General features: G+C 43.7%; 1 protein-coding gene across 7 annotated transcripts in view; it reads right to left on the bottom strand.

Annotated features, from left to right (window-relative positions):
• The window catches only part of il1rapl1a (interleukin 1 receptor accessory protein-like 1a), a 190268-nt gene extending 178384 nt beyond the window's left edge, over nucleotides 1–11884 (bottom strand). For 2 of the 7 annotated variants that reach the window (XM_030428804.1, XM_030428811.1), the window contains exon 1: nucleotides 11153–11881. The gene's annotated coding sequence lies outside the window, so the exon portion shown is untranslated. Of the gene's footprint in view, nucleotides 1–9140; nucleotides 9163–9435; nucleotides 9459–9677; nucleotides 10320–11152 lie in introns of those variants that run through there. The other 5 variants (XM_030428809.1, XM_030428810.1, XM_030428806.1 and 2 more) reach the window with 5 other exon arrangements.
• Between the last annotated feature and the right edge of the window lie 12962 nt (nucleotides 11885–24846).

Genomic DNA, 24846 nt, shown 5'->3' with positions numbered 1-24846 from the left:
GTATTTCGGGAAACAAACTTGCTGTCACACACACATACACACTCAGTATCATTGATTATTCTCCAGCCACTGCTGTATCCAATGAAGAGTGCAGCTGTTGTGGGTCTCAGCGAGGGGAAAAGGGCCCTGCGGGGAGCAGTCCAGTTATCTCAGATGGAACCTTATTACAGGATTTATGTGAACAGTGAAACAACTGTGAGATAGTGAATCTGCGTGTGTGCATGTGTGTATCCCTGCTGTGAGGTTATCCAAGGTTTCATCCAAGGAATATGGAAAAGGGTTTTGTCAGTCGCTACCCTGGCCAGTGGATGGCCGCAGCTCTTCACAGGCCATGTGTTCAGCATCTTTTGTGCGGCGTATTATAATTAGGTCCACAACGCTGCCACATTACTGTCATATGATAGCATAGCACCGCGAGGAGAGCCAGAAATGAGCGGGCATACCGGGAGGCTCCAGTCAGCTCGCTTTCTCTAATTTTCTGACACCCTTCGCAAAGGCCTGGGCCGGCTGATCTGCACTGGTGTGTGGACGGGGGGGAAATGAGGAGGGGAGGAGGGAGGAGGAGAGGCAGCAGGAGAGGGAGAGGGAGAGGGAGAGGGGGAGGCATGGCAGGGACTGCAAGCCTAGGAGAAGTGCCAGATCGCTGCTGGAGCCAAGAACAGGACTGACTGGGCCTGTGTGTCAGATCAGTGCACACACACACACACACACACACACACACACACACACACACACACACACACACGAAAGCATATGCAGGATGAGCAGACACATACATGTCACTGACCTTCGACAAACACACTGCAATGTCACAGCTCGAACAAACTGATACACTTACTGATCATCCTGTGAAGGTTCCCCGGACTTAAAAAGCCGGCTGCCACGTCTGTGCATGTTTATTAAGAGCTCTTACATTCAGGAGCATCATATTTAAGCTCATCCTCTAACAAGGCGGACGTCTGCTACCCCTAAGTTCCTGCCATGTGCGGGCCTCTGAGTGAGATCCATTTGACGACTGTTTAAAGACGTTAAACACTTGGCTGGGACCCGGCACCCACTCATTACTGACCAAAAGCTTTAATGGCCAGCATCCTGTACCCGATGCGAGCCCACATCAGAGACGGCCGCTCCACACAGTGCAATATTTATGGCAGTCGGCGCTCCCCGGGGACTCATTGCGCCATAACACAGACCACTGCAGCTGACAAAACAACAGGGCAGAGTGTTCTTTTAGGAAACAGTCGAAACACCTCTCGTTCCCCCATCGCCTCTCGCCGCTGCTCTCCCTCTCTCTCCCTCTCCCTTGCCAATTCTTGCATGACCTCTCGTCTGTGTTTTTGTCTTTTCCTTCTTTATAGCTCGGAGCTGGGCCCATCTGAGTGGATTTCAGAGACAAGTTGACAAGCCAAGCAACAGAAAAATTGAGATAAAGTCCCCACTCCCCTTTCTCTCTTCCTCTCCCTCTTTCTGTCTCCTTCTTTGTGGTCCGGTCCACCGAGGGATCGCGGCTTACGCTTTCACTGTTGTGAGCAAATCTGTCCTCGAAAAAAAAATTTATAATTCTGACAACTGTCTTACAAGTAACTGCCAGCTCGGGAGGATTTTCAACATCTATGTTTCCGAGGAATGATTCACTTTCCGAATTCAATTCTATATATATATAAAAAACGAATGAAATTACACCTTTAAATGCAATTTCATCCTGTAAGACAAAGCAATTTGCCAAGACTAATCTAGTGTGTGTATCTGCGTCACAGAGGAAGACCGAGGAGAAAGAGGCTGCGTCTCTCTCTATTGCTTTCCCTGTGCCGTTTGTGCACATGTGTTGGAGGCGTTCGTATCTCATCTCTTACTCGCTCCCCCATGGGACACCAGCAAGATTTTCCCAGAACCGATGCAATGTGACAGCGGAGAGAATGATTCCATTGAGGCTGGCTGGTGTGGCCTACTCTCCCCGTGTTATGACAAAGCCGATGGCGGCACACGGACAGCGGGTGGAACCTAATAAGGAAAAAAAGTCACACGTAAAATCTATTCGAGCTCGTTCCCATGCCAGACCTGATCAGGTGAGAAATAATCACTTTTTTTGTTTTGTTTTTCTCCTGACAGGCCTGGTGGTCACATTAATGTACACCAGCAGCTGAGAGGGCCTGAGATGCTCCGAACATAATGATGAAACATTATCATTGGCTTTTGGAACGACCCGCGTGAACGTTGTCTGATCTGGCGACATCACAGGTGGTGAAAAACCTTTAGAAACGACTGTGCACCCATCAAAACGATTCAGCTTGGTTTTGATCTCCAGTCTCTGTGATGATGGCTTGGTGAGGTTTTGGCTAACTAAAACTGCCCGGTTAAGATTAAGAGAAAAACATGCATAATCATGGTGAGTTTAGAGACAGGGCTGAAAAAGGTTTAAAACATGATGACCGTAGCACTGGAACAAAGTCTCCCTCCTTCCACCTCTTATCTTTACGACGGACATCATTCGTACGGCCTGAAGAAGTCCTCATCTGCAGGTGGTTTTAAAGCACCTGCAAATCTGAAGCATTTCCGTTTAACTCCCGACTAAATTAGCTACCCCACGGCTGCCGTCGCCTTTTGATTTAAAAAAACTGCCGAAATCCGGCCTGATGCATGAAACTACAAAGCATGACCCTTTCCCCAACAAGAAAGCTCTGATCATTTCTAACCAGTGAGGGGAACAAATACATAATTTAATGAGGAATAACCAAACCTTTGGCGGAAAATCGTTAAAGGCTCATAGTAAGAAGCTGATTAAGAAAATCTGTTTTCAAGGCTGAAGAACAAAGGGTTTCCACTGAGAGTAGCTGTTGCTGTAATTTTTTGCAACTGAAATACAGATTGCAAAGAACCCCTACAAACTACGGCCCAATCTGTTAGTAGCGCGGATGTTTTTGAGAGTTTTTCTTTTATATCGCCGTGTTTTTGCACAACAAATCCCAGACAAGCGTCCTCTCCCAGCATTGGTGTTAAACTGGTGTTAATTCCGCAGACGAGTTCAGGATCCTGTAGCCATTACACTGTGTGATCAGTATTTACCACATGAGGATACATTAAAGCAACATTATGTATCTCCCTTAAAATATCATTTTCAAAAATGATTTTGATGGTACAGTCACTTGTAATGGGGTGAATGGTGAAATAGCTAGGTGCTATCGTCTCTGGTTCAGGCTACATAAGCTTGGCGTGCTGTCACTGTGCTGAGTTGTGTGCACAGTTGTGTGAACTTTGACTGCACACGTTTTCAAGACAAAAAATGCTGTAAATGCTGAGTGTTGTTTGTAGTTAGCACAAAACATCAGGTTCTAAATGACAAGTTGCTGAGGAAACCTGGTATTCGTATTTAGGACATTCCTGCTGCGCTGAGAAAAAGGAGGGTGGTGCACAAAATACACATTTCTACACATTGTTGCTTTAACTCTTGCAGCAGAACTACGTCGCCGTTTTAACAAATAAAACTGATAATTCACTAGTTGAGATTTGGGTAGGTTAGGCAGGAAAAACATCTTGGTTAAGGATTGGGAAAGCTCTGTCATCATGGTTAAAGTTAGTTAAGCTGAGAAAAGATCACTCTCACGGTTAAAACAACAAAAACCAAAGCTGACAGGTGGTGGGAAACAGGAGAGGAACGCCAGTCCAACTGTCATCCACCCTGACTTCCCTCCACTACCATGGCCACTAGACTAGTCTCATCTCTTAACCATAAACCCATTTTCTGTAACATCTGATATATTTCTTGGGTTGCACGGTCTCATTCAGATATAATGTCCTGTGATGAAAAATAGCATAGCAGCCTCCTGCATTTTTAAATAAAATCCACCATGCATGCATTCATTCAATATATTTTAATCTTGCAGTCAGCCCATGGCTGAAGATACCCCTCCAACATACGGTGTGTGCTCTTGCCAATTTCATTTTGCTCCTTCATTGTCTCTCTCTTTCTGTCATTTGAGAAACAGCGAATCAAAGCCAGTGGAGCAAATCAGAGCCCACTACGTCCGGCTGTACAGCAATTGAAAGCCAGCTCAAGTGCCGTCTTTCAGTTTGCTCGGTTTCTCTATTCATCGTCACCCTCTAACCTCGCCGATTTAGATGCAAAGGCCAATTTTTGCAAGAAAAAAGCCGCGCGTAAACGTCTGCGCACACGGGAGAGTTTCACCTGGCGCATAAAGTGAAATGATCCCCGTCTTTAGTCTAAACACTGTAACTGCTGACAGGTTAGCGTTTTGAAAATTAAAAGTTTGAAGTTGTTGACTTTGTTTACCAAACCGACAGCTGTCAGAGAACAGCTGAAGAGAGGAAGAGAAGTTTTCTGAGAATCGCTCCAGGTGGGAACTTTGTCAGAGAGACAGAAGTTTAGAGTATTAAAGGAAGGGTATGAAAGGTATCAGTGCTGTGGGATCTCTGCGGTGCCGAGAGAGCGACAGTGTGAAGAGAGGTTATCAGTGAGGAGATGTCAGTGGAGGGGAGTTCAAGCACTCATTGTCAACCATCCTGTGGGTTCCTGCATTCATGTTTTCAGCTACTGAGCCCGCTCATCACTTTGTCCCCTGGTTTTGACTGTTAAATGTAGTTCCTGTTGTTCACTGGTTCGCCAAAAACAGAACTGCAAATAAAGCTGGAACGTCCGGTTAGCTAACAAGCTATCACTTACCATCGCTTTCTTTGTTTGCTCGTTTGTGGGAGCGCATTAATCAACGCTGACAGTTTGCAACAGCATAATAAATACGTGGGGTTTGGATCAACAGCTAATTTGCATCCGTAGTCCCAGCACAACTAAAACTGACAAATTGCTTAAAGCTTTATTCAGAATGGTTAACGTTTAAAAATAAATCTGCATCCACTCCAGGTCTTAAGGAGAAGATTATTTTTTTCTACTGAAGCTCCAGAAAGCTCCAGGACTACGAACTTTACTCCCAACAGTTACACCATCATGGCTGCAGCACGTCTGAAACTACCTTCTTTTGACTCAAATGTCCTCATTCCTTCATCCGGTTAACAACGTAGCTTCATGTTGATTGAGGTGAAACTAATCTAAAAGCTCTCTCAATCACATTCGACCAGATTTTGCAGATCGGCCCTGGTCTCCATGCCAGTGGTTCTCAACCACCAGGCTGTGGTTTGCTTCAGCACTGAAAGGAAAAAGTTGAATGATAGAAATCTTTACGGGCTATTTGGTTTCTCTCTGTGCTTTTAGCTTCCTGCTGATTTCTGCAACAGGATGCAACCTTCATTTCAACATCATCTCCCAATTGATACTTGATCCGTATTACTGTGGAGCTAATAATGTTTGACATGAGTGAAACAAACACTGTGCAAGCCGAGCATGCGTTCCACCAACTAATTGGCTTGTACGCGAGATCACTGTTGAAAAAAAGATGGGGGACACCTTCCCTTCATTACATTTAATAAGTGGCTCATGACTCACAGGGACAATTTTGAAAGAAAATTGAAAGAAGGAACACCCTGAGATGGTTTTCAGACAGTTTGCGTCTGACAGTTGTGAACTGAAATCTCATATTGTTTTGTTTTTTCCTCACCTTCCTAAACCCCATCCCAAATCACCTACCTCATGCCAGCCTGCATACCGTCACAGGGCTCGACTGTCATTCAGAAATCCTTTGAGAGTTCAAGCTTGAAGGTCTTCAAACCAGTGTATAACTGCCATCGTCCTAATTTGTGAGATGGAAACCTGATTTATTGCACATGTTGGGTCCTTTTGAAGTGCAGTTAATCAAGCAGTATTCTCCCCGCGCTGTTTATTGTTCCTTTATTGTCAATCAATGTGACAAGGAGGAGATGGTCTTTTAAAACATGACCCTCCTCCAAATATCAATTCCAATGGTTCCGTGATGAAAACAATGTGCGTGTGGGTGTGTGGGTGTGTGTGTGTGCACGACCAGCGGGTGAATTAATGAATTAGCTCTCAACCGCAGCCTACCCTCAACCTTTTCTGCGGCGTGGAAACAAATCACTGACCTGTCCTTTCTGCAGAGATCTGATGGGCTTCATCAGACAACAGACATGCTAAAAGCCTCTACTCTACTGACACTGCTCTGTATTCCACATCCATGTGCTGTTATTATTATGTGCTTGTGTGCGTCTGTGCATAATTGAACATTTTGAACCCTTGAGCCGATATGCCACAATTGAATCCTCAGCTCCCACATCAAAATGATTATTTCTAAACAAACCGTGTTTAATCGACTGCGTGCCTCCGCGGCACTCTCCATCTGGAGGATGCTGTGTGACAGCTTCCCTTAAATTACAAATATCAATCTGCCACAGTGGGAGCTCAGCTGCCAGTGGCCTCATGGGGGTCCTCGTCAAAGCAACCAGCCTTCAAAACAAAGCCATCAAAACGCTGCGCTCGCAGGATGCTTTGTTCTGAGACAACCACGTACGTCACCTAATCACAGTTGCGTTCTGAGTCGTAAGGGGCTTTGTGGTACACGCACCCAGGTGAATGTGGAAAGCCCCTGATGATACAGCTGAGCTGGAAACAGTAAGGAAGCCGAACTGAAGCTGGCCCAGTGTGTGGTTCTAGGTCAACTCAGCGTGGCTCCGCCCCTCTCTCCCTCCACGGCAGGGACCGACAGACGCCAGCACCGAGGGCTCCCAATCTGCTGTGTTATCAGCGGTACGCTCCCAAAGCGAGTTCCCCCTCCTCGTCACCGGCTGTCTGCCCGCGGCAGCACCACCACTTACACTCCATCCACCCGCTTATTGATACACTTCACCGCAGGATCGCCTTCGAGTGCTCCTTGGGAAGGCGATTGGGTCTGCGGGGTGGCCTAATTCAATCAAGGATAGGGCCAAACACACACATCATTCATCAACGACACAGAAACAAGGAGACTCTCAAGCAGCTCTTCCTTCTCACTAGACGACCATTAACTCACAAACCCACCATGCCGTGGTCCCACTGGGAACTTTTCTCAGGAATTTTCAGGCACGCCAGATCACGCGCAGTAATCACAGCAAAGAAATGCAGGCAATTATTAGGCGCACATGGCTCCCCCAGGGTGAATTTGACTTCCACTTGAGCTGTATATCGGTTCCCCAGCTGTGTTTATAGCAGGAATGATGTGCACTATAACAATTGAATGTTTAACCCTGTGGAATCCAAAAACACTTCAGCAGGAGAAATGACCCATCATCAGTATTTTCCAAATTTGGAGTCTCAATGGAACTTTACTCAAAAAAAGCACAAGCGAGTGTGATCCCATGACTGAGAGAGACAGAGAGAGTCCCCGAATTCATCATTAAAGTGACAAATGAAGAAGATCTGTTTCGTTCTCTTAGGCTGCACCGATAGCGATTCGCGGGAATTGCTGGTGAGGTTTTTGGACCTCAGCTTCCCAGAGAACCAAACAGTGTCACCTGTGGGACGTCTTTGGATTTGCACGTTTTTGTTCAGGAAGTATCGCAACAAACGGCGTTACGTAATCGTTATAATCATCAAGTGAAGGGTTCTCTCATGAAACATGTTGTGACAAACCTGAAACTTAAACTTGAAATCTTGTTTTTTAATCACGTCGATATGGCAGAATTCAACACTGTCAGTGAGCCATCGTCATGGTATGATAATTGTGAATTCACACACCATGCTACAGCTTGAAAAGGGTAAACGGCCGCATACAGCGGGTGAGCTGAGGAGCGGGTCCGTTGGGATAGCTCCGCCCACCCTCTCTGGCGGACAAACCAGCGCTAGGTGAAGCAAAGCGTGTCACTAACTGCTTTGCTTGTCATTTTTTTCCCCGATGTATCACCTCAGACATCCAGTTCTTGATACTGCAGATCTTTCATCAGTGGGTCGTTATAGTTAGAGTTGGCATTCATCGATGGATTGTGACTTAACAGACTTTAAGTTAAAATCTTCTTAGATTTTTACTCAAATACTGACAAATCTCCAACATTGCCTTCAAAGAGCGTTCATTTCTGTGTCATGTTTGAGAATATTTCAGCATATTTCCTACATTATAAGCAAAACGGCATTTAATGTCATTCCAGGTGAGTATTTTATCAGGAAGCTTTGGGACCAACATAGGCAGTTCTCTGATGACTACAGTCCTGTTTGTCATGCTGTTGGGCCGCTCTTTGAGTATTGGTTTCATTTTCACAGGACCAACTCTCACATGGACGAGCCGAGCAGCACTTCATGATGATCAGCTAATGGATTTTATCGCCGCTCTGTACACATGATTATGCCACACAGAGCAAACACTGTGATGCAGGGCCAAAACGGGAAAAAAAGAAGGGGAACAACAGCTCATGGGGCTCAGGGTATGTGACTCACTGTGTCATTATACCACGAGCAGCGCTGCGATGGGACCTAATGTGTCGATTAAAATGGAGTAACCTGTATTACCAGACTAATTCTCAAAGCCTTCGCCAGATCTACTTTAAATGGTCAGAGCTCATTATTACGAACCCTTCATAATATCCATCATTGATAAACAGAACCTTTATGGTTAATTAAATGTTAGTTAATTGTTATTTCACTGTTACCACGCAACCAAATGCTTTATAAAGCATTTATTAAGCAACTGTTTATTCTAAAGTTGTAACTGATGTTTTATGATAGTTTGTGAATGAACACATACTGTGTAGTTCATCTAAAAACGTGATTTTGCCATCATAAAGATTAATAATTGCTTGATAAATAGTTTATAAAGCATTTCATTGTTATTTAAAGGTGCACTGTGTAGTTAGTTAGTTAGTCCATTGACTGAATTCTGATGACTGAATAGACAAACTGACCTGTGAGAACTACACAGTGTTCTGGGACCTTATTTTCCTCTGAGAGCAGCTTGTTTATTCAGTTGTGGTTACAAATAAATATCTGAGTTTGCATCATTACCTCATCAATATTGTAAATACTGCAATTCTGAGGTTGAATTTCATCTCTAAAACTACACAGTGCCCCTTTAACGGGCAAAAAAACGATCAATTAAAGATTCATTAAGTAGAACGTTTTAATGATGGTTATTATAAAGTTTCACCATGCACCGTAATCCCACAAGTTATCATGAGTCTCAGTGGCAGCTCAAATATTTAAACAGGAAAATCCAAACCAAAGAGAGCTGCAGCAGCCAGAGAGCGCTTCAACTTACAAAATGAGCCCGCAGTTGAACAAAGGAGCTGTCTGTTTCAGCACCGCGGACAGTTCCTGTCATCTTCCCTGTGACGAGGCGCTGCTGGCAGCGACGACAGCCTGCCAGTTTTATCTGCCGCACTTTGTAACATCAGACACAAGTCACTTTACGAATTCATTAACGCCGGGCCGCCGCGGTGATGAAAACTGCCCCCCCCCCCCCCCCCCCCAAAAGAAAAATCCGAAGTGACACGCAGACGCGCTCTCTCGCGACTTCCTGTTGTTTAACGTCGCGAATTGGAGATGTGGCTCACCTCCAACTGGCCCCTGGCACGTCGTCCCTCCCTGCCAGCAGGAGTAGATATAGGTCACCTGACGGAGTGTGCAGGCCCGGGCTGCTCAGAGCGCAGTCCAGAGAGCAGTGGCTGGATTTAATTGTGTTTCAAGCAAGCTGAATAGTCTCTATTGTGTGTGTGTGTGTGTGTGTGTGTGTGTGCGCGTGTGTGTGTTTGTGTGTGTGTGTGGGGGGGGGGGGAGAGCGAGAGAGAGAGCCTACCTTGACACAAGCACGCGCTCACTCACAGCACATGTTCAAGTCGAGCCCAGCAGCCACCGACACACCGACACCAAGCTCTCCTCAGAGCGACTTGTAGCAGGCTCGAGAACACATTACATTAAAAAATAAATAAAATATCAAATAGAACAACAATAAATAACGTTAACTGCTCCCGAGGGCCGCCTCTAACGGCTCAAAGTGGTCCGGCATGTGTGATCCCGGCGCGCTTCCTCCAGAAATAGTCTCATCATCAATCACCGCTCAGATTCCTGCGTCATGCGTCGGCATTTGCACGGTTCCACCCCAAGGGACCGCGCTGTTTGTCCCCGCGGGAGAACTCGTACAGTAGGTAGAAATGGGAAGGGAAGAGAGAAAGAAAGAAAGAAAGAAACAAAGAAATAAAAGACTCCGAGAAAAAACCCGCTGATGAAGGAAGCGGAGAGCTGTCTCTGACGGCACAGTTAAACGAGCGGAATGACGCGAATAAGCTGCCGAGAAAATGACAGCGTGTGCGCGAGTTTTGGCATCTCGTGTCTGTGTCTCCAAATTAGACTCTGCGACCGCAACCAACCACTGTGAGTGAGTGCGTGAGTGTGTGTGTGAGTGTGTGCGTTTGTGCACGTGAGACACACACACAAACAGAGAGAGGGAGAGAGAGAGAGAGATGATAAGTTCTTTTTGTGGCGCAACCCTGATAAAAAAAAAAAAACTTGCCTCTCTCTTATTGTTAAATCACCTCAGCGCCACCAGCAGCCTCTCCTCCGTATAAAGACAGGATTGTTCATATAATAAGGCTTACTGGTAGACTACCTTCAGGGAAAGCCGCCGCTTCGTTTACACCTTTATCTAAATCCTCTCCTCAGTGAGCTCCAGTGAGCCCGGCGGGCCGGTGTGTGTGCGTGTGTGCGCGTGCGTGTGCGGTGTGAGTGTGTGTGTGTGTGTGTGTGACTGCACTGCAGAGGGCTTCTCCGGCGTCTCCACGACTGAGCTCATGAGCAAACATATCGTGAGCCAAATATACAAAACAGAGGGCACTGGGTCCAAAAAAAAAAAAAAAAAAAAAAACGGAGAGAGGCACCAATATCCCCCCCATCACACTGCGGCACGTTGCATTAGTTTAATTATTTATCTGGCCGCTCTCCTGGATGTTTTTCCAGCTCGTATTCATCTACGCTCAGCTTCGCCCGACCGCCGCCAACAGTGGCAGGTGTTGAACTTCTCCTCCTCGAAGCGTTTTCAGGCTCAGAGCCCCTCAGAAAACTGATGAACACCGCGTCACCGTGTTTCCCCCCCTCCAAGAATAAAACTGCTGCAACTGTCCGACACAAACCTGGAGTCACAGGCGATCAATTCGTTGCCACAATAATCGAAGAACCAGTTAAATTGAGGTCTGCGAACTTTATCAATTGCTCAGGGAGAGAGAAAAAGAAAAAAGCAAAACGCGTTGTGTTAATCCAAGAGGGAAACTGGCCTACCTTCAACTCGATTCCAAAATGGTAACGCCGCCGTTCGTCAGTCAGTGGGGAAGGCTTTGGACATCACAACTCCGGGTCAGTAGAGAAAACACGTTTCCATAAAATGGGTGCAAACCGGTGATAGTCTGTGTTTCAGCGAGGTCACCCATTCAGCCAGCCGTCCGGTTTAAATCCAAACAGAATAACGGAGATCTTGTCTCTGTCCTTTGGGGAAGAAGTGCGCCAAGCGCTCTCCTACGCAGATGTGACTTTGCGCGCGTGAAATAAAAACGGATGGGTAACAAAAAAAAAAAAAAAAAAGAGAGAGGAAGAAAAAAAAACACTCACACACAACTACGACCAATAAAAAAAGATGTATATCAAAACGAGTGGGGGCGAAGCTGCCAAATGGTCACCCCCCCCACCTCTCCTCCAAAAAATAAAAAAATCTGACAGCTGACTTTTTACACAAATCGTGCCCAATTACTAATCCTCTCCCGGGTGCTTCTCCATCCCAGACGCACTGCTCGGTGTGATCCCCACTCAGCAGCGCCGCGGTGGAGACGGGGGAAAAAAGAAATGTATGGATATAATGTCCAGATCCGATGGGGGGTTTCCTTCCACAGCTCCGCTCTGGAGTTGCAATGCACACGACGCGAAGGATCTCTCCGCGGTCCTAGTGCACCACGCGTCGGCTCCTGCTGGCTCTAACGCGCGCCGCCGCTGCACCTGCGCGCCGTCACTCTCATCGATTAAACAGTGAAAACGGATGAAGGGGAAAGAAATTCCAGCAGACACCTATAACTCAGCTCCGAGCTTCTACGCTGGAGACGAAAGGGAGGGAGGGGGGAGGATATGGAGAGAGGGTCCTCACTTGTTGGAAATGGAGGCAGGGTTCGAAGAAAAGATAGAGGGGGATGTGGAGGTGGAAAGGGGGAGAGAGGGGAAGTAGAAGAGGCCAAAGACTGAGCCCACAACACGGATTGTACCTCCTCCGATGAGAGGGGAGCTTCAAGATCTCTGGCTGTGATTCGGAGCAAGACAGGATTAAAAAGGCATCAACCTTCTGAGGTGGACGTCATTGCAAATCAAAACTGACGTCATGAGCAGCATGGTCACAGATCGATCAAGGGATCCTGGCAAAAGTTGTTGTCATGTTTGTCAAGGTGGATCCTTTAAACCAGGAGAAATGTGGCCACTCTTCACCTGAATGGTCTTGCCTTATGCTCTCTAGACTTCCCATGTGGAGCTCTGAGAGCATACAGGCAAATCACACATTAACAGCAATTCTGTGCTGTTTGTAAAGGTCAAAGACTCTTGGAGTCATAGGACTGTGAGGTCATCTGCAAGCAGTCACATCCTCCAGAGCTGCTGCTGCTGCTGCTGCTGCTCTCTTAAACAGAGGAGAAATCTCAGCCCTAAGTGGTAAGGACTGTCACATATTGTGTTAAAAAGTGACACACTTTTAATTCACTCAGTGTAGCAGTGACTCAAAACCGAGATGAATAATACATAAACCTCAAATGTGAAAACCCAGAATTGTTTTTCCTTGAGTTGGTTCTGTAGCCCATCCGTTTTGCTTTGGTTATAAAAAAAAAAAATAATAATTTACCTCAGATCAGCTTGCACTCCAACACAAACCCAGCGGTGGAGCAGTTTTCAACACGCTGCGTCGAGGTGACATCACATAGCTCCCATCATAGCTCGGCCACATTTAACCTGAGCAAAGGTCACAGCTGACAGATTTTAATAGAACCTCTGTGAGGGTGGGTACAAGAACAGTGGCGAATGATTCAGCCCTCGCATTCATCTCCACTTGTGGTTAAAGTATGAGCCATCAGTGGTCATGAGCGGATACATCCTACTTACGTCTCACACACGCACGCTCGCACACAAACACACACACACACAAGTCGTGTTGAATACTAGAGTAAGTTGTTAAACGTTTGAGTATTACTGTACAACACACCTCCTCCCTCTCTCCGTCTTTTGTGTGTGTTCCTCCTGGTTGAGGCTGATTTGACAACTTCTTGTACGATAATAGAGGATTTGAGGGGGCTGCACTGATATTAATACCAGACTCAAAATAAGCTGAGTGTGCAGTGTGTTTGGTACAGTTCTTTAATTGTTGTAGACGGTAAGATTAAAATGAAAAATAGAAAAAGATTTGTTTTTCTTTTTTTTCCCACAACAATTTTTTGTGAACGCTTGAAGTTCACCACTCCAAAAATCGATCGCATTTATTAAAACTGAAAAGCCGTGTCACCGGGGCCATATTGATTGATTTTTGCAAAGCATTTCAAACAGTAAATTATTTATATATTACTTATGTAAAGTCACTCAGGTTTTTTCTCCTTTTTTTTTCACTCCCGGATTGCAGAGATGTGGAGTCGAGTCACTGTGACCCGGCTCCACTTGACTCTAGTCACCGCTTTGATGACTTGAAGCACAACTTGGACACGGAAGTGAAAGACTCGTGACGCGACCTGACTTGAGACAAGATGCCTCCAATGAGCTTCCTGTGTTCAGTTTCTGTTGCTGTTGTTGTTGTTTTTTTGGTTTCTTTTTTTTGAGGAAGTGATGGGGGGGTAAAAACTGTAAAATATATAAATAAAAGGCTATTATAAAGATTTCTTTTGCCGATAATAATTGTATCTTGGGACTGGACTCGCCTATAATGGCCTCAACTTGATTTGACACAACCAAGAAAAAATTGACTTGGGACTTGTTGAGGTTCGGACCAAAAAAGCAAGAAGAAGCAAAAAGGACTTCCAGGCAGACACGCGGCATGTCTGCCTGGAAGTCCTTTTTGCTTCTTCTTGCTTATGTGTGTAAATAAGACAGCTGTCATCTTTATGTCGATGACTCAGTCATTTTCCCCTCTCCTAACCTCCAGTCCCTACAAGCTGCTACAGCAGAATCACCCATCCATTCTGGGAAATGTACACAAAACAACAACCAACTCTCTTTTCATGCCTGCTATTTCTTTGGTAGAAAGTAATAAGAAAGTGATATAAAAAAAAGTGTCCACAGCATGTTGTGTGGATTAGCTGTAGAGACAATGATTCTCGATTCTTTTGTGTTGGGATTTCATTTTAACAATGCTGCGAGTGCCACAAACAGAACTCCATTCACCTGTGCCAGCTTTCAAATTGATGGCTGATGTAATAAGAACATAGTTCTGGAGATAATCCCGCATCGTGTCAGAGCCATCAGCAGTGGTGTACAATGTTGTAACATCGCTTTCTTCGGAAAGTTTTGCGTCCACACTACCACAAAAAGATGAAAGTAAAAGTGTGTTCCGTTGTTGAGTAACAGCCCAGTTGCCAGTGATAAGTGTTGGCAATAAATGTTCCCTCAAACCATTGATGTGTTCATATTTGTATGTTTCAAAGGACAGTTAAAAAATTAAAATTTACTCAAAGCGTGAATCACGTTCACTTTACATGTTCATGACCTGACTTTTATACTGGGAGGTGGAGGTGATGCTTGGGGAGTTGCCAAGCCAGTGACTGCAGTTCACTACTGCGTTTCAACATTTGTAATTAAGAAACTGATGGATATTTTTGTCCTGGGCACAATGGTGTTTCTACACCTGTGAACCTTTCATCAGTGGATCTTTTAAAGGAGACCTCGAGACAATTTCCAGTTGTATTTATGGAGGAAGTCAGGACATCTCTGGCTGTGTTTGTGGCGACCAAAATATGTCTTTTAATTTTTTTCCTGACCCTAACCATGTGGTTCTTGTGCGTATGTCACCAGACCATAACCACAGTGTTGTCAGGAGATAAGAATGGAAAACTGCTTCATGAAATGTACATTTTCAACATGGTCTGCAGAAATGCACATAACTCATTTATTCTACTGCAGGTGTATTATGACTCATTACTGTAATGTACTCAGAGCTGAAACGTGCACCCTGTGAGTGTAATGCAATTATATCACTGGGTGATTATTACTGATGCATTAATCTGAATGTCACATCATTTTATTATTTGAGTAGGTTAAGCCGGGTTCAGTTGAAAGTGTGTATATACTGTTAGTGTGTTTAATCTATAACAATGCATCACAGTTCATCAGCTCATCAAAATTATCATACGTAAAATCTTAATTTGTTAAGCAGCCTTACTAGTGTTATAGCTGTCAAAGTAATGTAGTGCATTAAAGAGTACAATATATAGGAGTAGAAGTACCTGAAATGTGTACTTAAAGGTGATATTCCATTAATTTTAAACCTTGGCCTTATATTTACATGTTTTAGATAAATCATTCATACTTATTAAAAGTTTTGGAATCGTTCCAGTAGGTTGATTCAGCTGGCAGGTGAGAGACAGCTAGAGTGTGATCCTTTGATAATACAGTCTTGGTGGCAGTTCCTCCAACGCCTTTCACTGTCGACGTCCTGCAACAGCTCAGCTCTTGTGAGATTTGAGAGCAAGACTTCTCCTTGAGTGAGACTGTTTCTGGTTCCAAAGAAGGATCTTACTCTTTTGCAAGAAAAAAGATTTCTCTGTAGGGATCTGTTTGAAAACATTCGGAGTGTCCCAACAGGACTGCGTTGCAGCCACAGCAGACATGCCGCGGCTGCCAGCTGAGGATACCTACCGGACTGATTCCAAATTGTTTTGCTGAGTGTGATTCATTTACACACCGACACATGTGAATATAAGGCCTGGGTTTTTAAAATACCACAATTCCCCTTTAAGTGCAGAACTTGAGTAAATGCACTAAATAACTTTCCACCACTGGGCATCACCTCCCACTTGAAACCTTCGCACGAGCATTTTCTGTCGGAAGAACAGCTGATAACAGTCATAATTCATTCATATAAATCAGCCACTCCACCCACGGCCTTCTGATTTTGACATTTTAGGATGTTCTGCAGGAAAGCTGCTTTAAACTAACTGAGAAAATGAAAAGAGAAGCTGATATCTATTTTGGACGTCTATCACTTAAGAGCCTATCAACCCATTTTCAAATGGTAGTCTCTCAATTACGGTGAATCTCTTGATGAAAGGGCGGCCTTTGACAAGACAACATTATAATAATGTACTGCTGTGCCGCAGAGATGCCCTGGCCAACTGATCTCATGTAAGAAAACATGTTTGTTTGGTCGAGACGCCATCAAATGACACACCGGGATTTAATTTTTTTCAGTGAAAATGAAAATCGTGATGCAGAAATGATCATTCGCGCTAATTGTGGAATCATAGCACAATCACCATATGATTCTTTGACCATATCATGCAGCCCTAGTTCGCACGTTATCACTCGTCAGTACACGGTATTACTCTCAAACAGCAGCAGAGGAAGAAATGATGTTACAAAAAAAGGTCCGGAGTCTAACGGCTCAAGGACATACAGTGTGAGTGCACTCCAGATGCACCTGTCTGTTTGCGTGTCAATATGAGGACAAACACCTCTTTATCACATCCCATCAGGATCCATGGTGTCTGTGAACGAGATGGGAAAGAAGAGGGCCGTCTTGTATAACCACACTCTGCTCAGGGCTCAGGAAACTCGTCACAGACGTGTCTGCCTCCACAGTTTTTCCTTTCCGAGTATGAGTAGGTACCTGACCGTTATCCATCATGCAGAAAATATAGAGCTCAACTGATATGACATAAATCCTCCTCTTCGTTCTCCTTAAAAAAAAATCTCACCCACTCGCTCGCTCGCCTCACTCACTCACTCACTCTCACTCACTCACTCGCTCGCATGTTGCTGCCTGCTAAATATTCAGCAGATGAATGGTGGTGTGTGCATGAATGATGCCATAGAAACAGCTGAGAGATCACAGGACCCCATCACATCTCACTCCCACACGCCTTTTTCTCCCTGCTGCTGCATTGTCCAGTCTCCTTCTGCTAAATGGCTCTCCACACAGCAGCTTCTTTGACGGCACAGAAACAGCTCCGCATTAAGGCTCTCAATAATTTCAAAGAAGGGACCAACTTTGCTTTAAAGAGCAATATCTCGAATTAGCATCGCGTCCCACTTTCCCCACACGGACGGAAATAGACTCCGCATTAGAATGCAATCAGATAAAGAAACAATTAATTTCTTGGTTCAAATTGAAAATAAGACAAATAATGTGAATTCTCACTGGGAAACGGGTTGCACCAGAACAGATGTAGCCGGAGCTTGTGAAACAGACAAATTGCCTCCAACACAGAAACCCTCAGTGCTTTCTTCTTGAGTTTTGTTGGAAGTTTTAATCTAATTGAACAAATGCTTTTTATTCACACCACAGTCGGCGCAATTCCATATTTTCAAAGGTCCCATCACAGTAATACAATAGAAAAGTGGATCCGTGTAGATGTGGGTGTTCATGTTGAGTTATTACAGTTTAAATATTCAGAACTCTCTTTCATCAGACATTAAGCCTGTACTACTTGGTTTTTGGGTGAATTGACATCACCTTACAAAGTGGTGAACCAACAGTTACCTACACTATTCATTCAGCAGGCACTGCAACTTTACTCATCATTGGCAGTTTTACTAACAGCCAATCTTCAGAAAAAAAAGTAAGTGTCTTCAAACCAAATCTATCCAGTGGCTTCACACAAAAGTTGAAACGCGGCAACTGTTGAAACTCTCTTAACTCCACCACCCCCTCCACTTCCCCTTATGAAAATCACTGCATATACAACCAATGTGAAATTGATGTGACAGGTATTGCAGAAATGTCAATATGGTATGTAGGTGATGAAACGCACAACTGTGACTGTGACAGTGGTTTGCAGAACTTTAATTAGGAACAATTTATTCTGGCAACTGGGCAGCTCATAGTCACTCATCTTTTAGCTCTGTTTTGGGTCTCCACCAACTCCTGAGGGAAATACCTGTCTCTTTAGCTCCAGATAGTGACTATTCTAGTTAGTTTGCCATCGAGGTAGTGTACTGTGGGTTTCTAGAGCTTTTTAGCTGTAAACAGCTGTTTTTAGTGTCTGCAAATAGCACTGAGACTGAACCAAAACATGAGCTGAATGAATCCAAAGTGCACTGTAGTGCTGAGGGCAACTGCAGAGCAGAGTTAATGTAGTTTTGGATTTTTCATTAATATTTAATCCATATTTCATTTTTGATTTTTGTTTTAAATTCAGTTCAGTTGCGGCTTGTACAGTTTATAAAGAACGGATCTGAAATGTTTAGTTTTCTAGCTTTCATTACTAGTTTAATTCATTTTAATTACTACATGGGGGATAATTGCAAGGGGCGAGATTTACGAAGTTCAGAAAAGGTATTATGGCATTAACAACTCGTTGTCAAGGCGACTGACTCACAGACATGTAAAATAAGATAAGATACGATGTTCCTTTATTGATCCTCCTTGGGAAAAAATTTGCAGGTAATACAGCAGTACAGATGGAAAAAAGGAGCAGCACAAGAGTATGTCTTAGAAAATAAAGACAATACAAAATATTGGAAGAATAAAATAACAATTTGAATAGAAAATACAATTAAAAGCTAAACAATAAAGATAAATATACTATATACCGAACTATCATTGTGTGGACATAACTTGTGCAAATAGATAATACATGTACCTATGCAAATGTGCAATCAAATGTAAGAATGTATGCATTCTTCTCACTCTCACGACTAAATTACCAACAATCCTGGTATATATTCGTCATCTTTAATTAGCTTTTGTTTTCATCATTTTAGTTTTTTATTATTGTTCAAATCTAGTTTACACTTTTTGTTTAATTTACTACAAGTTGCTGCAGAGGTGGGTGATAACTGACTGCAGATTTATGACATTACACAGTCACGTAATCCATCCTTGATATTAAAAAACATTGATTAGAAAAGTTTTAAATGTACTCAGGTTGGAAGGCAGTGAGGAATCATATCCCAGTGATTACTACTGGAAAATAGGGGCACATAGCGTACACCTCACAAAGCCTTTTTTTTCTCAATTGAAGATCACACATGTCGTGGAGACTACAAACAACCTGGGCATTCTACTGTTTAGTTCTAATGGCTGTCAAATAGGGCACAGCCAGTAGGTGATTTGAGGGGGGATGAGGGGGGACGCTGTGATCAAATTGATCAAATTGCATCCCCCTTGTTGACCTGCCCCCCCCAAACTATATACTAAAAATACTTATCAGGTAAGCCTATAGAGTGGTGTAAACTTCAGCATCAAAGTGACAAGTAGAAACGTGTCATCAGAGAGCCAGAGGACACACTGCTGCCTCTCTAGTATTCCTTTAATATTCCGATGATATCACTCAGTGATGTCTGTGCTGCTGAAAATACACCACCAGACCAAACCACCTCTGTAACAAATTGTTTTTAGAGGAGACATGACTGCAGATATAGCTTTCGTGGCCATCCCCGCTGTTAAAATTAACATCACCTACTGGTCGGGGCTCATAATTTTACATCTCAGCGTAACATCGCTGATCAATCTGCTTCCTCTCTGTCTGTCATTTGTCCGTCTACCCTGTAATCTCCCTAACTGGGATATACACATGCGCACACGGACACACACACACACACACACACACACACACACACACACACACACACACACACACACACCGACAAGCAGATGTTTCACACAGTGAGCTGACTGATACATGCCCATTGCCTAATTGCAGGTTTATGAAATCTGCAGGTTGCGGGTGCCAAGCAGTTTCCAAACGGATGCCAAGCGGTTGCTGTGACAGCAGGTCGTGACCTTCCTGTAATTGTAGAGATGATGCCATTTCCCCTGCTCATCTGGTATTCACATCTGTGCCAGTGGAAAAAACACCGCTGACAGCTAGAGCGCACGACTGAAAAGAAACAACAATGCATCAGAATGAGAACTGTTTTATTGTTGTCAATCCCTCTGAGGTACACTTTCCAAAATGCTAATTCAGTTTTCAAATCTCTACCTTTATGCCTTTTTGCCTATTTGCTCTGTCCAGAACTGATACCGACACTGCCAACGTGTACATCTGCAACCATAAAGTAATAAGCCGTACAAGACATTCCGATGGGATATTCTGGAGGCATCATCTTCTCCTGGATTATTTAGTTTTCATCCGTCCCATGTTTTGATCACCATCCTTGTCAACTCGCAGACAGCTCTCCTGATCAAAGTGGCATCTTTCCATATCACAGTGCCATGACCTTTTCTAGCTGGACTGTGCTGTAAAGCTGTTTGAAGTTGTGGTGTGAAACCGATCAGCTGCTCCATCAGAGAGGAATCAAATGTGGAGTCTCGTGTTTGAAATGCAGAGCAGGAGAGGAGAGGGTTAAGGAGAGGCTGACAGCAGGACAAACAGGGCTGGTAGATTCAGAACATCTTGTCTGTCTGGGATTTTACAAGAATGCACCACCCACTGCTGGATGTTCACAATCTAAAAACACTCCAGCAACAGCCATTGTGAACCAGAAAGTCTTAGAAGGCAACAGACACGCTTGATATTTTAATGTAACAAAAAAAAAAGATGACTGCACGCTTAGAACGTTCGGTGTTAAAGTGAAGGTCCTGATTGTTTTGCAACAGGACCTTGCAGGAATAATCCCTACATTAGTCCGAGCCTTTTTTCCCGCTGCTTTGTTATTTTACTTGGTGCTGAGAGTTTGTGAGAAGCCACAGTAAGATTCACAGCAATCTACAGCGTAGCCTCTTTCCCCGCATGCTGAGCACTTGTACATTTTTCAACAGGGAACTAGATTCTCTCCCTCTGCAGCTCACCAACAAACCATCCGCAACCCACAGAAATGATCACAAGAGCCAAAAACACATGCAGTGAAAGCAGAATCTCTCCAAAGGAGCGAGGAAGAGATGAGAGCTCAGCGAGTAACACTCTGAAAAACTCTGCTGTGAAGACGGCGTTTGAGAGCGCCCGTGGTGGGAACGCTGAGACGCTTACGAGTGTAATTGTACGTGCATCAGACGTAGGTGATGGCAGATGGTGAGATGAGAAGACCTGCAAAAATGATTTCAAATTGAATTGATTTTATCAAAAGAAACCGCTTATAAAATAGTGTACAAACACATGGGAAATAAAGAAAGATAAACAACAATTTTACATCAAATTTACAGTTAGAAGCTGAATCAAAGGAAAACATCAAAAAAATCTTTCCAAAAATGTAAAGATATAGAAAGGTACCACACCAGACTATCTCTGCACATATCCAGCATATCTTAAATTAGTAACTATTATATATTGTTTATCATTAACAATAATTAAACCTGCAATAAGCATTTTTTTTTTGGCCACTTGAGGGCAACAGGAACTACTTGTAAACACAACATGACAGATCGTCACAACACCAGTTGCTTATTTACTGTACATATCCAGCTGTGGAGGAACATCAAGTTTCAGGCCACCTGATGAATGTAAGTCCAATAATGTCTGTCCTTCAGCTCTGTCTCTAATGACTTGTGACTGAAATATCGGACTCTTCAGCTGCTTAATGCCTCACCGTGTTAGCCAACTGGTTTCTACCAGCATGTCAAATACAACAGTCAGGTCACTGTGCCCTGTGCTTCTAAGTTTGACACCCACAGTAGTTATTCCTCTACTATTGGGTGAAGCTTGAAGAGCTCCGCTAGTGTAGGCGTATAAAGACTAAGAACAATCTGAGTCAGGAGGTGGTTGGATAGTTCATAAATAATACGTTAACCAGGGAGACCATGGTTTGTGTCCATACTTTGACCAAGAGTCAAGAGTGATTTGTTTTGAAGTTAGTATAAAAAATGTATGTAACTGATATGACTAAGTTACTTAGGTAACATGACTTGACTTGCGAAACTTACAAGTTACGTGACTGAACTTTGTTATTCTTACCTGAAGCATGATCTCTCCCCAAGGTGAGTATTTTTATGCACCTAAACTGCAATATTTTCACAATGTTTACATCAGTCCAAAAGTCAGAAAATGTGAACCACTAACTTTATTTTGAAAGTCTTGTCGGACATTGCATATAACGTGTTATTGTTAACTTGACTGTGAGGTCATTCACATCCAGAACTGATCCTAGGGCTACATAAAACTTCATAGTTCAAAGTTTAAGGCCACATCTTGCTGTATTTGATCAGTCAGGGGTTAGAATGTGTCGCTGTTACCTATTGTCATTGCTCTGTTGTTTGGGTTTAAGGAGGTAGTATACAGTGACTTTTTCCCTTTACCTTTGCAATGCTCTCTTTTTCCTGATCACACACACACACACTTAAATATTCACTCTTGGAAACTGCTCAGTACACCCACAGTCTGTGATTCGATCTGTTGAGGTTAAGGGCCTTGCTCAAAGGTGGTACGAGCTGTGGTAATGGGGGTGAGGTCAAGCCTTGGTTTCACTTTCCCCACCCAGACTTATCCTGCCAGTCCGGGGATTTGAACCAACCTGACCCTCTGGTCACAGGCTTACATCTCTAACTGAGAGACCACTCCACCATGAGAGCTTGCCAAAAACAGCTGCAGCTAAAAAAAACAACTATGAGAGGTGTTAGAGTGACCCACAACCAGTGGAGCTAAACATTGAGCTGAAGCTTGCTGCCTCTGTAAAGCCTAGCAGAGCTGCAGATTCATGTGATCATTCTCTGCAGGTTCAACACTGTAGGCAACCCATAATTGTCCAAGAAATGCATCTGATACATATGGTCATGAAATCAACAAGTAGCTACATCATGAATAATAATAAGAAAAGTCAAATGCCTGGTGTCTGGACCAGATGTTTTGGTGTCAGAAGCCTTTGACAGTATGTGGCAGCCATTTTTAAACATTTTGACCTTGACGAAGATCAGACTGGTATTGAAACGTTGCCAGTCTGAGTGAACTCAATGTATAGAATGTGTGCGTTCAACCAGTGTTGAGTCACTTGTCAACATCATTAACCAGCCTCATCAGTCTTCCATGTAACCTGAATTATACATCAAGGAGCCAGTCAAGAGCCTGAATCCTGAGGCGTCATGAGAGCATTCCCAGTGATTCCCAGCTGAGGCTTTTTCCTTTTAATCAGACGACTGGAACAGGATCAGCAATCTCCATCCAAAGGAACACAGGCAAAGACTGAAAGGGAGAGAGGAAGACAGAAACGCTGGGAAGAGAAAAGAAAGACAGAGGTTTGGTGGAGGAATCCCGCAGTTCCCGCATGTTCCCTATTCACATGCTTTTCATGCATCGACTGTGCACGGTGGGGTTTATAAAAGAACATTCATGGCTTAACATGGTTATACACTGATAACTATTGCTCTGGTTTTATAGTATGCCTTACTTCCCTTAAATTTGAAAGAAAATCACAAATTAAACAGATGGTTCAAACCCAAAAAACTACATATTAAGAAAATAGTGAAGGTTCAATTCAATTATTATGAATGAATGAATGCAAAGATGAGGAAAACTTTGAAATTGAATCCAGGATCGTGACTTAAATTAGCTGAATTAATGACAGTTAAATTCTGCAGTTCTTTCCAGCGAGTGAGAGACATCACTCGTCACCGTCAGTACTCCCTCACGCCCGATATTTTTCGACCAGAATTGGTACATCTCCATCTCCGTTTGTAGCGAACCAAATGGGTACAATACATGATCTCCTCTGAATCATAACCAAATGTTTTTTGTACCTAAACCTAACCAGATGAAGCTGAACACTGAACCTAAAAAAACATAAAGTTGCACCATAAAGAAATGTAAAGTTGCAGCATACCCATGGTTTGCAGAGAAGTACACTGCCAACATTTATTCTGGTGATTGTGTTTTCATTGCAACTGCTCGACTGAGGGTGAGCTTTGCAAAATCAGAACGACTGTGTGAGTTCCAGGAGTTGGTGGTGAGGATATCTGATCACGAGACTTTTTGGCCTTTGGCTTTATTGACAGGACAGCTGAAGATATGACAGGAAACAGGATGAGAGGGAGGGGGAGTGACACGCAGCAAAGGGACCCAGGCCGGGAGTCGAACCCGGGTCCGCTGCAGCGAGGACAAAGCCTCTGTACACGGGACGCCTTTTCTACCCACTGAGCTAAACGGCGCTCCCGCCAATTTCGCTTTTTATACGCTTCTATGCAGTATGACTTCTAGAGGACTATGTGTATGATATACTCACTATCCTTGATGCTTGGTTGGTAGACATAATGGCTAAACACCAATGGATAGGCATGACTGTAGGAAAGCAGGAAGGTGTCAGATGTCAAATTGTAGGAATATTTTAAATGTAAAAACTGGAAAAAAAAGAACATCAGCGTGCACTACGTCCACCTCCTTTTTTGAGTTTTTAGAGGGAGTTAGCAGGAGTATCGAGTGCAAGATTGAGACAGATGAAAAATGGCAAATAAGTGAGGAAGCAGAGAAACAGTAAGAGATTATGTGGACTAAATATTTAAATCTCTATATGGCTGAGAGTCCGTAACTTGTCAGTATGGTCTTAAAGCTTGTGTTTGATTTGTCTCTAATGGAGACAGTACAGAGATTTGCAATACGTTAACTCAGTTGTCACATTGCATGCAGTGAAAAAGAACTGCAGACTTAAAATCTAATATAATAATAATAAAAAAAACATAATAAAAGTAAAGCAGCTGAAGACGTTTGTTATCTCCTGTCTTTTCGCTCTCTCTCTTTGCACACAAGGTTACTTAATAGTCTTTTAATCACGTAACCCTCCTCGGAACATCAACTTTGTCTGAAAACAATTGTCCCCTCCCTGTCCCTCCCCATCGCCTCTAGTCTTCATTAACATAGAAATTGACGAGCCACAATTGATGCTCT

The sequence above is a fragment of the Sparus aurata genome, chromosome 9 (assembly GCF_900880675.1).
Source record: "Sparus aurata chromosome 9, fSpaAur1.1, whole genome shotgun sequence".
In the NCBI taxonomy this organism is placed as follows: Eukaryota; Metazoa; Chordata; class Actinopteri; order Spariformes; family Sparidae; genus Sparus; species Sparus aurata.
The sequence above is the reverse complement of the archived record's forward strand: the minus strand, read 5'-3'. Positions and strand labels throughout refer to the sequence as shown.